Raw genomic sequence first — 13,926 nt, forward strand, 5'->3', positions numbered from 1 at the left:
TATTTATAGGAAATAAGACCTACAGTAAATATTGTATAAGACTAAGAAACACACATATTCAAAACACATGAATGAGATCCATAGGCAGCGAGTTAATTCTTCCCATGTCATGCTTTAGATAAAGATGCACCCGTTTCATGGCACGGTGATGTTCTGATTTTTTCAGTACGGCAGCTGCGAATGTGGTATCGAGATATACCTTTCCACCCAGTCTCTCCCGCAGATGATCGCATGCGCTTATACAATAAATATATGCATTTATAACCTATAATCGAACACATAAAAGATATTTAAGTTCAAGACAATTTTAGATAATGTGTAAGTAGTGATCTCTGTGTTGTTGACTTACGTCGCCAGGCAAGAATGCATCATCACGTGTAAGACATCTCAAGTCGTCATTAGATAATAAAGAATCACCGATGTCGACGAACTTAGTATTTTTAGGCGCGGACATGATTGATTCAATAATAGCAAAATCTTCACTGGTGCAGACATAATCTGCCATGATATATAAGTTCGGTAAAAATAATCAAGCATAAATGAAGTGAGGACAACCAGAGTGGAACTAAGTACCTTTAGGTATAACATGTGTGTTTGCTTTCTTGGGCTTATTATACCGTGAATGCACCTCCTTTGACTTTGTAAAAGCCTGTGAAGTCTCTATATTGTTCATGACCTGCGAAAGTGGAACATTTTTATGTGCAAAATTTATGGAACAAAATTAAACTTAAAACATTGGCATATGGAAACATGCGTAGAAAATAAAGACAATCACCTTATTCGGTTATTTAATAGTCGATGAGTTTTCTGTCTCTTCTACCAACATCGCATCCGTGCCTATGGCGGCGTGTTCTATCGAAGTATCGACAATATCTGTTTTGGCCCCGGCCATGATCTACAAAGGTCAAACATATTATCAAATAAATAAAAACTCTACACATTGAAATATGAAAAAAATGCACTTAAACACATTTATTTCATTGCACCTCTTCTGATTGTGTCAAATTCGGTGAGCTTTTGTTTCCGTCAAGCATCGTCCCGTCGGGGTTTATTGTCTCCATATGTTTATGTGATCTAAAAAACAAATAACAGATTTAGAAATTAGAAAAATAGAAATAGCTGAAATAAATGGCAAGTATATGTGAAAATCTTTTGAAAAAAATTAAACATAAAACATTGGCATATGGAAACATGCGTAGAAAATAAAGACAATCACCTTATTCGGTTGTTTAATAGTCGATGAGTTTTCTGTCTCTTCTACCAACATCGCATCCGTGCCTATGGCGGCGTGTTCTATCGGAGTATCGACAATATCTGTTTTGGCCCCGGCCATGATCTACAAAGGTCAAACATATTATCAAATAAATAAAACTCTACACATCGAAATATGAAAAAAAAAGCACTTAAACAGATTTATTTCATTGCACCTCTTCTGATTGTGTCAAATTCGGTGAGCTTTTGTTTCCGTCAAGCATCATCCCGTCAGGGTTTATTGTCTCCATATGTTTATGTGATCTAAAAAACAAATAACAGAGTTAGAAATTAGAAAAATAGAAATAGCTGAAATAAATGACAAGTATATGTGAAAATCTTTTGAAAAAAATTAATGACCCTCTCACTCTCTATCCTATTCGATCCCCACCCTCTCTTCTTCCTGTACGCTCCCTACCCAAATCCTCTAGTCCGCCCGCCCCCCTGCCGTCCTCCGCGTCCGCGCCACCACGCCTCTAGTCCGCCCGCCGCCAGGCCGTCCTCCGCCTCCGCGCCACCACGCCTCTAGTCCGCCCACCGCCCGGCCGTCCTCCTCTTCCTCCCTTTCCGTCAACCCCGGCGACCGAATCCTCGAGCACCTCGCCAGCGCGGCCCCTGCACGCCGGAGCCCGCGCGGCCGTCTCTCGCCTCGCGTGCGCGGCGCTGCACGCCGGACCCAGCGTGCCCCCTGCACGCCTCGCGTGCGCGGCCGTCTCCCGCCTCGCGTGCGCGGCGCCTGCATGCCGGAGCCCCTGCGGCCGTCCTCCGCCTCGCCTGCGTGGCGCCTGCACGCCGGTGCCAGCGCGGCCGTCCTCCTCCTCAACTGCGCGGCGCCTGCACCCCGGAGCCCGCGCTGAACCCCGGCCACCCATGGTGTCGCGGTGCCAGACGAGCCCGCTCCCCTGCGCTGCCGCAGTTCCCCCGTGTCGCATTATGCCGCAGCGGCAACTGTCGGTAACCTGGCCGAGAGGAAGGCCTAGGTGTGGCGTTGATGGTAGAGGGATTTGGCGGCGCACCTCTCGTCCATGCTTGCCAATGAGGATTCGTGGTACTGACGCCGGTGAAGGTTGATCAAGGAGGAGAGTAATAGGTATTATCTTTTGTTTTATATATTGGTACATATGATCGATATTTGGTAGGTGTTGTAGCACAGAATATATCCTGTTTATTTTGGTGTAGGATCATGTCTTTCAAGGTGATTGATCCTGAGTACTTCCTGTTTATTTTGGTAGTCTATAATGTATTTGTAGCTTCCATCTTTGTTAAACTTTATAAAATAGAATAGAATCTCTTTTTTGTTTGTTTAGGTTGCTCACCACATACACCATGTGGTAAATAGAATAGAATCTCAAATTTGTTGAGACACCGATGTCTGCATATGTGGAGAACATTCAGATCAATCACCTGAATAAAGCAGATCAATTACCTGAATATTGTATAGACTTTGTCATGCCTTTTTAGATTTATTTAATTAGATTTTCTTAAAGTTCACCGCATCATGTATGTATGAGTATATGGTGCGATATTCAAATTCTTGGTTGTACATCATGCCAATACACAGGTCGAACATAAAAATTGAAACTATTTTTATTGCAAGGAAGAAATGCACCTCTTACCTTACGCAAAAGGAAGCAAAGCAAAAAGCCTCTCATGTCAACCTATCTAATTTCTTAATTTCAACCCACAGATGTGGAGCTCGTTGTCTGTGTAGAGATGGCGGTAATTTTTTGACTGCATTTAACAAATAAGAATGATTTTTATGCTAACAAGCACCGCAGAATTTAAATTTTTTAATTCTTTGGTGGTATGTTATTTCAAATAATTGTTTAAGCACGGACATTTTTTTAACTATGTTCTCTGTTCCTCAGTGAAGCAGATCAAATTTACAAAATATGTTGCATCATTGGCACTCCAAATCATTATAAGGACTCCAGCTTGCAGCATCTATCCATTTTCAGTTTCCTCGGGTAAAATCCTTTAGTACTCTTCTCCCTAATTCAGATATTTAATTTAGGACATATAATAGTGATGTTTGACTGGTACATATTCTCAATAGTCTGGAATTATAGTTGTTTCTGTATATTGAGATGAAACTTTGAATTGTGTAGGACTGTAGGTAACTGTTTCATCTGTCCCCCATGGGACACTTTTTTCTGCCATGAGAAGCCAAGATACCAATATTTATCTTCAGGTACTTTTTTCTACGAATGATGGAGAAACTGTCATTTTCCATTTTTCTTAACTTCATACTTATTCTGACATGGAGTATTGAGCAAATATTCAAATTATTTGAAATTATTTGTAATACATCATGGCAATATTTTTTTGGTCCAGTGATATATGAGAAGAGTCTGTAGTTTGTTCCTGTTAAATAATACCTTGCAATCACCTAGAGAGGCAAAGATGTCGAGTCCCAAAATAGATTTGTTGGGACATGAACATCATAAATAATAATGCATTCTATGTTTAATTGTTACCGAAGTCATAAAAATTAATTTCATCATTCTAGATTGTCCCCTTCTACTTTCTTGTCTCCTTTTGTTCCCCTTCTGGAGGACTCCTACATTTCACAGTTGTTCCTCTTCTTGCTAGGTTGTTACCCTCTACCCAAATAGCAGCCACCTCATCTGATATCGGTTTGTTATACCTCCTTTGGTCTAGTTTCTGGTATGTGTTGAGCTCAATGCGGTACTCATCAAGGTTTTGCTTCTGGGCTCTGTTATGTGGCTGCTAGGGTTTGGGAGGGAGAGAGAGGGCTGCGAGAAGGCCGGCCGGGGGCCTTTTGCCCACGGCCGGGCAAGAGTGAAGGGATTTCCTTCTTAATTCTTGCTTGATTAGATTGATACATCTCCTCTCCATATATAGAGAGGTTTACTTGACTCCCAAGCAAGGCTTACTTGACCCCTAAGCAAACCATAAGACTAACGGGCCCGGGCCCATGACATACTCTAACACTACACCCCACTGGACATGCAGCTCGTCCTCGAGCTGCAACCTAAACAAACCATGACTCGATGCAACACAACCCTAACACCTAAAAACGAGCCTTTTACATCTCGGCTTGTTTTATTACTCTCAACCTGAAATAGACCGGGATGCTTTATTGTTGACCCCTGAACATAAAGTGGACACCACCCGCCCGTCGGACGTGCACCTGTACAGCCACCTGGATCCCATGGAAACCAACGGGACAAAAGGAGCCCGCGCGGCGGCCGGCGGCGGAATGCAGTGGTGCTACGCGGTGCGCTCCTGTCGGTGACACCATGCCTTCTCCCCGCCGGATGACTGTCGATGGTGCAGACTTTGAGGTCGCTGCCCGCGGGAAAAATAGCATGTCCGCCGCTCGTGGGGGAAACCGCACGCCCAAGATCCCCGACGCAGCGGACGAGATCGAGGTCCGTTGCGCAACGAAGCGCAACTTGGAGGAGCTGCAGCTGCAGATCACGCATCTCCCGCACACGCCGACGCACTAGGAGGCCGCGCGCGGCAGCCTGCAGCCTCACCGCCGCCGACACGTGGCGGATAGCGATCCAAGCCGGAAGCGGTGACGGCGACGGAGGGAAACGGACCTGGTGGAAGGGCATCCCGGGCGGTGTCGATGTAGAGCCCGGGGCCAAGATCACTCCCACACCGCCGAAAGGCAGGGACGGCGTCAGTGGCGGCAGCAGCCGCTGTTGCGGTGTTGGTGGCGACGGCAGCTGCTGCTGCTGTTGTAGCTGCCCACCGAGGACAGAAGCTGCAGCGGCGGCGTTGGTGGCGGTGGCAGCTGCTGCTGTTGCTGCTGCAGCGGGGCCACGGCCGCGACAGGGCCCGTGAGGGGCTGGGACAGCCACGGCAACCAGGGCGGCGGCGGCGCCGGCTGCTGCAGCGAGGCCACGGCCGCGATGGGGCCCACGAGGGGCTGGGACGGCCACGGCAACCAGGGCGGGGTGGTGGCGGCGACCGCGGCGGAAACCGCCAGATGCGGCGGATGCCACGGCAGGAGCAGCGGCCCGGTGGTGGCGGCTGGTGGCGCGGCCGGCGGCGGCCCGTAGGGGCCGACCAAGTAGAGGTGGATCTCCTGGACCGCGGTGGCGAGATCGCGGAGGGCGGCGGTGATCTCCGCCGGGGAGAGAACGGCGGGGACGTCGGAGTGCAGCGGCGGCGGGTGGGAAGAACTCGGTGGAGGGATGGACATGATCGAACCCGGGAAAGCTGATACCGAGTGTTATGTGGCTGCTAGGGTTTGGGAGGGAGAGAGAGGGCTGCGAGAAGGCCGGCCGGGGGCCTTTTGCCCACGGCCGGGCAAGAGTGAAGGGATTTCCTTCTTAATTCTTGCTTGATTAGATTGATACATCTCCTCTCCATATATAGAGAGGTTTACTTGACTCCCAAGCAAGGCTTACTTGACCCCTAAGCAAACCATAAGACTAACGGGCCCAGGCCCATGACATACTCTAACAGGCTCCTAGTCTCCTAAACTGTTCTGAGTAGGGGTTTTCTTTGAGGATGTCCACCAACATCTTGACGACAGTCTGATCTAAATTCTTTGTCGATTTGGCACGATGGGTTAGGTTTGGGTCATCATCGTAGAAATATAGCTGCAGATGTTCCGGACGAGAACCTGGCCCGAATGAATGCACGTTGTGGTACATCGTGGCATGTGCTCGGAACGTGTACACCCCGGACTTCATGTTCGTGTAGTTGTTGTCGAGGGTGACGCCAAGGGTTGTGAAGGAGAAGTGGTCGTTGAAGAACCGGATGCTCTCCCTGAAATGCCGAGAGTCCGCATCGGAGCTAGACCAGAGCCTCATGAGCTCCGGTATAGGTTCCAGTTCAAGCAATTCGGTTTGCCCATTCCGACAGCAGAAACCGTCGGTCTCGTACTGGAATTTCTTGGCCTTGCAGTGTCCGCAGTTCTCGGCGTGCTGCAGGATGTGTGTCTTTGTCTGGCAGGTTTGAGTAAACAAATTCAAAAGGATCCAGGTTGATGGTGTCCGTGCCAGTCGACTCTGGTTCATCGAAGTCCATGCCATGAACATCGGAACCTGCATGGGTTACGGAGTTATATAGCATGTAATACCATTACCTGCCAGGTTTATATAATGGTAGGCAATCAGTCATACCTTCATCGGCGAAAAGATAATACTCATCATCCATGAGGTCTCCTGGGGTGGGATTTTTCTCCATGAGCCTGGCAAGGAATGCCTCCATATCACCTTCACAATTTTTTAGTCGGTAAGTAATAAATGATATATGATATATTCCTTGTGCATATATAAGAAGACGACCAAGACGCAGCTAAGTTACCATCTGTCCCAATGGTGTAAGCTGGTGTGCTCGCTGAAGCTGATTCAGGGGGTCATGCTTGGGTGCTTGATGATGGGTCGGGCGGTGATGAGGTTGATGCACCGGGGCATGACATTGTAATGGACTCGGCGCGTTGAGTGGTCTGCTTAGCCGAGAATCGTGCATTCGAATGTTGTTGCTATGCATGCCTCTCACCGTGTGGTATGTTTTGTCTGTTAGATCTTCGGTGTGCAATTGAATCTTGTATTTCAGCCTCTTCCAACAATACTTTTTCAGCTCGCTCCCGAGACCTTCTATGAGCTCTACTCTCTTGCGTCTGCTCGTCTGCTTGCTGGTCATTGGTCTGTTGCGTCTCATTCATGAAGCCATCATGTATGAGATTATTGCCCAATGTCCTGCTACGATACTCTCCTGCACAGTGATTGAGCTGGTCATTAATTGTTCGATTAGATGATAAAATAACCGAGCAAAGATGATAATTTACCATCAGTTTCAGTGGTGTAGTTTGGAGTGCACCCTGAAGGTGCAGCATGAGGTGGATCGGATGTCTCCATGACCGATGATGCATTCGTGTCTGTTGGTGGGCATGACATATGTAAAGTTAGAGCCTGTGGGCACATCATTGCGATGGATTCAGGGCAGGGGGTGTTCCGCCTAGCCTTGGCTTTTGCATTGCGCTTATTTAGCATTTTCTGCCTATCCCCTGGGGTTAGGGTGTGGCTGCGAGCTCTTCTTTGTGCATTTATGACTTCTATCTCATCTGGTGTTAGGATTTTTCGACGAGATATACATGTTACAAGTTGAAAGCAACCGCTGAAACTTAATCTTCCTTTGTGTTGCTTCAATACCTTTACTTTGATTTATTGCTTTATGAGTTAACTCTTATGCAAGACTTATTGATGCTTGTCTTGAAGTACTATTCATGAAAAGTCTTTGCTTTATGATTCAATTGTTTACTCATGTCATTACCATTGTTTTGATCGTTTCATTCATTACATATGTTTACAAATAGTATGATCAAGGTTATGATGGCATGTCACTCCATAAATTATCTTTGTTATCGTTTTACCTGCTCGGGACGAGCAGAACTAAGCTTGGGGATGCTGATACGTCTCCGACGTATCGATAATTTCTTATGTTCCATGCCACATTATTGATGATATCTACATGTTATATGCACACTTTATGTCATATTCGTGCATTTTCCGGAACTAACCTATTAACAAGATGCCGAAGAGCCGCTTCTTGTTTCTCGCTGTTTTTGGTTTCAGAAATCCTAGTAACGAAATATTCTCGGAATTGGACGAAATCAACGCCCGGGGTCCTATTTTGCCACGAAGCTTCCGGAAGACCGAAGAGGTGTAGAAGTGGGGCCACGAGGCGCCGCCACACTAGGGCGGCGCGGCCCAGTGCCCCGGCCGCGCCGACCTATGGTGTGGGGCCCTCGTGTGGCCCCCCACGTTGCCCTTCCGCCTACTTAAAGCCTCCGTCGCGAAACCCCCAGTACCGAGAGCCACGATACGGAAAACCTTACCGAGACGCCGCCGCCGCCAATCCCATCTCGGGGGATTCGGAGATCTCCTCCGGCACCCCGCCGGAGAGGGGATTCATCTCCCGGAGGACTCTTCACCGCCATGGTCGCCTCCGGAGTGATGAGTGAGTAGTTCACCCCTGGACTATGGGTCCATAGCAGTAGCTAGATGGTTGTCTTCTCCTCATTGTGCTTCATTGTCGGATCTTATGAGCTGCCTAACATGATCAAGATCATCTATCCGTAATGCTATATGTTGTGTTTGTCGGGATCCGATGGATAGAGAATACTATGTTATGTTAATTATCAAGTTATTACCTATGTGTTGTTTATGATCTTGCATGCTCTCCGTTATTAGTAGAGGCTCCGGCCAAGTTTTTGCTCTTAACTCCAAGAGGGAGTATTTATGCTCGATAGTGGGTTCATGCCTCCATTAAATCTGGGACAGATGATGTGAAAGTTCTAAGGTTGTGGATGTGCTGTTGCCACTAGGGATAAAACATTGATGCTATGTCTAAGGATGTAGTTGTTTATTACATTACGCACCATACTTAATGCAATTGTCTATTGTTTTGCAACTTAATACTGGAAGGGGTTCGGATGATAACCTGAAGGTGGACTTTTTAGGCATAGATGCATGCTCGGATGGCGGTCTATGTACTTTGTCGTAATGCCCAATTAAATCTCACTATATTTATCATGACATGTATGTGCATTGTTATGCCCTCTCTATTTGTCAATTGCCCGACCGTAATTTGTTCACCCAACATGCTTTTATCTTATGGGAGAGACACCTCTAGTGAACTGTGGACCCCGGTCCATTCTTTTATACTGAAATACAAATCTGCTGCAATACTTGTTCTTTACTGTTTTCTTGCAAACAATCATCTTCCACACAATACGGTTAACCCTTTGTTACAGCAAGCCGGTCCGGTGAGATTGACAACCTCACTGTTTCGTTGGGGCAAAGTACTTTGGTTGTGTTGTGCAGGTTCCACGTTGGCGCCGGAATCTCTGGTGTTGCGCCGCACTACATCCCGCCGCCATCAACCCTCAACGTGCTTCTTGACTCCTACTGGTTCGATTAAACCTTGGTTTCTTACTGAGGGAAACTTGCCGCTGTGCGCATCACACCTTCCTCTTGGGGTTCCCAACGGACGTGTCAACTACACGCATCAGCCATTGATGACCCGCATCCACGATCTGCAAAACACCCGCGGCAAAGAACTGTCGGGTATCCAGATCACGGCATATTTCCTTAGAATCAGAGTGCAGCCTCTGCAGGCTCGCAAAAATCCCCTCTGGAAGTATACTGGCGACAATGATGTGGATCGTTTGTCGGTGGATTTATCGGTCAAGGATTTAGAAAAACTTGTCCGGAAAATCTCCTCCCTCAGCAAGAAAGATCCTGTCCCTTCTTCTTGTCGCGTAAAACCATATAGAGCCACCAATGCGCTTCCCAAGGTAACCTTTGTCGATTTTCTCATATTTGTTTGACATTGATGTCTACGGGAGCTTCTATTCTTGTAGACAGTGTTGGGCCTCCAAGAGCAGAGGTTTGTAGAACAGCAGCAAGTTTCCCTTAAGTGGATCACCCAAGGTTTATCGATCTCAGGGAGGAAGAGGTCAAAGATATCCCTCTCATGCAACCCTGCAACCACAAAGCAAGAAGTCTCTTGTGTCCCCAACACACCTAATAGGTGTACTAGTTCGGCGAAGAGATAGTGAAATACATGTGGTATGAATATATATGAGTAGTAGCAACGGCACCAGAAAAGTGCTTTGCCCGAGACGAGTAAACAAGCAAGTAGTAACGCAGCAGTAGTAACGCAGCAGTAGTAACGCAAGAAAAGCAAGAAACAAGCAGCGATAGCGATATTTAGGAACAAGGCCTAGGGATTAGACTTTCGCTAGTGGACACTCTCAACATTGATCACATAACAGAATAGATAAATGCATACTCTACACTCTTGTTGGATGATGAACACATTGCGTAGGATTACACGAATCCTCAATGCCGGAGTTAACAAGCTCCACAATTCAATGTTCATATTTAAATAACCTTAGAGTGCATGAAAGATCAATTCGACTAAACCAAGTACTAACATAGCATGCACACTGTCACCTTCATGCTATGTAGGAGGAATAATACACATCAATACTATCATAGCAATAGTTAACTTCATAATCTACAAGAGATCATAATCATAGCATAAACCAAGTACTAACACGGATGCACACACTCGTCACCATTACACCGTGCAGGAGGAATAAAACTACTTTAATAACATTGCTAGAGTAGCACATAGATAAATTGTGATACAAAATACATTGCAATCATAAAGAGATATAAATAAGCACTTCACTATGCCATTCATAACAAGTGAGTAAGTATTCTGTGAAATATAGCCTAAGAGACCCACACGGTGCACACACCGTCACCTTTACACACGTGGGACAAGGAGTCTCCGGAGATCACATAAGTAAAACTCACTTGACTAGCATAATGACATCTAGATTACAAGCATCATCATATGAATCTCAATCATGTAAGGAAGCTCATGAGATTATTGTATTGAAGCACATAGGAGAGAGATGAACCACATAGCTACCGGTACAGCCCCGAGCCTCGATGGAGAACTACTCCCTCCTCATGGGAGCAGCAGCGGTGATGAAGATGGCGGTGGAGATGGCAGCGGTGTCGATGGAGAAGCCTTCCGGGGGCACTTCCTCGCTCCGGCAGGGTGCCGGAACAGAGACTCCTGTCCCCCAGATCTTGGCTTCGCGATGGCGGCGGCTCTGGAAGGTTTTCCGTATCGTGGTTCTTCGTATCAGGGTTTTCGCGACGGAGGCTTTAAATAGGCGGAAGGGCAGCCTCGGAGGGGTCCTGGGGGGCCCACACCATAGGGCGGCGCGGCCCCCCCTCTGGCCACGCTAGGGTGTGGTGTGGAGCCCCCAGGGCTTCCCTCTGGCGGCTCTCGGGTGTTCTGGAAGGCTCCGGGAAAAATAGGGACCTGGGTCTTGATTTCGTCCAATTCCGAGAATATTTCGTTACTAGAATTTCTGAAACCAAAAACAGCAGAAAACAGGAACTGGCTCTTCGGCATCTTGTTAATAGGTTAGTTCCAAAAAATGCACGAATATGACATAAAGTGTGCATAAAACATGTAGGTATCATCAATAATATGGCATGGAACATAAGAAATTATCGATACGTCGGAGACGTATCAAGCATCCCCAAGCTTAGTTCTGCTCGTCCCGAGTAGGTAAAACGATAACAAAGATAATTTCTGAAGTGACATGCCATCATAACCTTGATCATACTATTTGTAAACATATGTAGTGGATGCAGCGATCAAAACAATGGTAATGACATGAGTAAACAAGTGAATCATAAAGCAAAGACTTTTCATGAATAGTACTTCAAGACACGCATCAATAAGTCTTGCATAAGAGTTAACTCATAAAGCAATAAATCAAAGTAAAGGTATTGAAGCAACACAAAGGAAGATTAAGTTTCAGCGGTCGCTTTCAACTTGTAACATGTATATCTCATGGATAATTGTCAACATAGAGTAATATAACAAGTACAATACGCAAGTATGTAGGAATCAATGCACAGTTCACACAAGTGTTTGCTTCGTGAGGTGGAGAGAGATAGGTGAACTGACTCAACATAAAAGTAAAAGAATGGTCCTTCAAAGAGGAAAGCATCGATTGCTATATTTGTGCTAGAGCTTTTATTTTGAAAACATGAAACAATTTTGTCAACGGTAGTAATAAAGCATATGAGTTATGTAAATTATATCTTACAAGTTGCAAGTCTCATGCATAGTATACTAATAGTGCCCGCACCTTGTCCTAATTAGCTTGGACTACCGGATCTTTGCAATGCACATGTTTTAACCAAGTGTCACAATGGGGTACCTCCATGCCGCCCGTACAAAGGTCTAAGGAGAAAGCTCGCATTTTGGATTTCTCGCTTTTGATTATTCTCAACTTAGACATCCATACCGGGACAACATGGACAACAGATAATGGACTCCTCTTTAATGCATAAGCATGTGGCAACAATTATTATTCTCATATGAGATTGAGGATATATGTCCAAAACTGAAACTTCCACCATGTATCATGGCTTTAGTTAGCGGCCCAATGTTCTTCTCTAACAATATGCATGCTCCAACCATTAAGGTGGTAGATCTCTCTTACTTCGGACAAGACGGACATGCATAGCAACTCACATGATATTCAACAAAGAATAGTTGATGGCGTCCCCGTAAAACATGGTTATCGCACAACAAGCAACTTAATAAGAGATAAAGTGCATAAGTACATATTCAATACCACAATAGTTTTTAAGCTATTTGTCCCATGAGCTATATATTGCAAAGGTGAATGATGGAATTTTAAAGGTAGCACTCAAGCAATTTACTTTGGAATGGCGGATAAATACCATGTAGTAGGTAGGTATGGTGGACACAGATGGCATAGTGGTTGGCTCAAGGATTTTGGATGCATGAGAAGTATTCCCTCTCGATACAAGGTTTAGGCTAGCAAGGTTATTTGAAACAAACACAAGGATGAACCGGTGCAGCAAAACTCACATAAAAGACATATTGTAAACATTATAAGATTCTACACCGTCTTACTTGTTGTTCAAAACTCAATACTAGATATTATCTAGACTCTAGAGAGACCAATTATGCAAACCAAATTTTAGCAAGCTCTATGTATTTCTTCATTAATAGGTGCAAAGTATATGATGCAAGAGCTTAAACATGAGCACAACAATTGCCAAGTATCAAATTATCCAAGACATTTTAGAATTACTACATGTAGTATTTTTCCAATTGCAACCATATAACAATTTAACGAAGAAGAAACTTCGCCATGAATACTATGAGTAGAGCCTAAGGACATACTTGTCCATATGCTACAGTGGAGCGTGTCTCTCTCCCACAAAGTGAATGCTAGGATCCATTTTATTCAAACAAAACAAAAAACAAAAACAAGAAACATACAGACGCTCCAAGTAAAGTACATAAGATGTGACGGAATAAAAATATAGTTTCAGGGGAGGAACCTGATAATGTTGTCGATGAAGAAGGGGATGCCTTGGGCATCCCCAAGCTTAGACGCTTGAGTCTTCTTAGAATATGCAGGGGTGAACCACCGGGGCATCCCCAAGCTTAGAGCTTTCACTCTCCTTGATCATATTGTATCATACTCCTCTCTTGATCCTTGAAAACTTCCTCCACACCAAACTCGAAACAACTCATTAGAGGGTTAGTGTACAATAAAAATTAACATGTTCAGAGGTGACACAATCATTCTTAACACTTCTGGACATTGCATAAAGTTACTGGACATTAATGGATCAAAGAAATTCATCCAACATAGCAAAAGAGGCAATGCGAAATAAAAGGCAGAATCTGTCAAAACAGACCAGTCCGTAAAGATGGATTTTATTAGGCCACCAGACTTGCTCAAATGAAAATGCCCAAATTGAATGAAAGTTGCGTACATACCTGAGGATCATGCACGTAAATTTGCTTAATTTTCTGAGCTACCTACAGGGAGGTAGACCCAGATTCGTGACAGCAAAGAAATCTGGAACTGCGCAGTAATCCAAATCTAGTACTTACTTTACTATCAAAGACTTTACTTGGCACAACAAAACTCAAAACTAAGATAAGGAAAGGTTGCTACAGTAGTAAACAACTTTCAAGACACAAATATAAAACAAAGTACTGTAGCAAAATAACACATGGGTTATCTCCCAAGAAGTTCTTTCTTTTTAGCCATTAAGATGGGCTCAGCAGTTTTAATGATGCACTCGCAAGAAATAGTAG

At 45.1% G+C, this 13,926-nt stretch overlaps 1 long non-coding RNA gene across 1 annotated transcript; it reads left to right on the top strand.

Moving 5' to 3' along the window:
- The first annotated feature begins 2,132 nt into the window (after positions 1-2,132).
- LOC124657808 lies at positions 2,133-3,384 on the top strand. The gene is made up of 3 exons (XR_006988866.1): positions 2,133-2,341; positions 3,120-3,218; positions 3,360-3,384. It is a non-coding gene; the product is annotated as an uncharacterized LOC124657808 (long non-coding RNA).
- The last annotated feature ends 10,542 nt before the right edge of the window (positions 3,385-13,926 follow it).

Source organism: Lolium rigidum, chromosome 5 (assembly GCF_022539505.1).
Source record: "Lolium rigidum isolate FL_2022 chromosome 5, APGP_CSIRO_Lrig_0.1, whole genome shotgun sequence".
Classification (NCBI taxonomy): Eukaryota; Viridiplantae; Streptophyta; class Magnoliopsida; order Poales; family Poaceae; genus Lolium; species Lolium rigidum.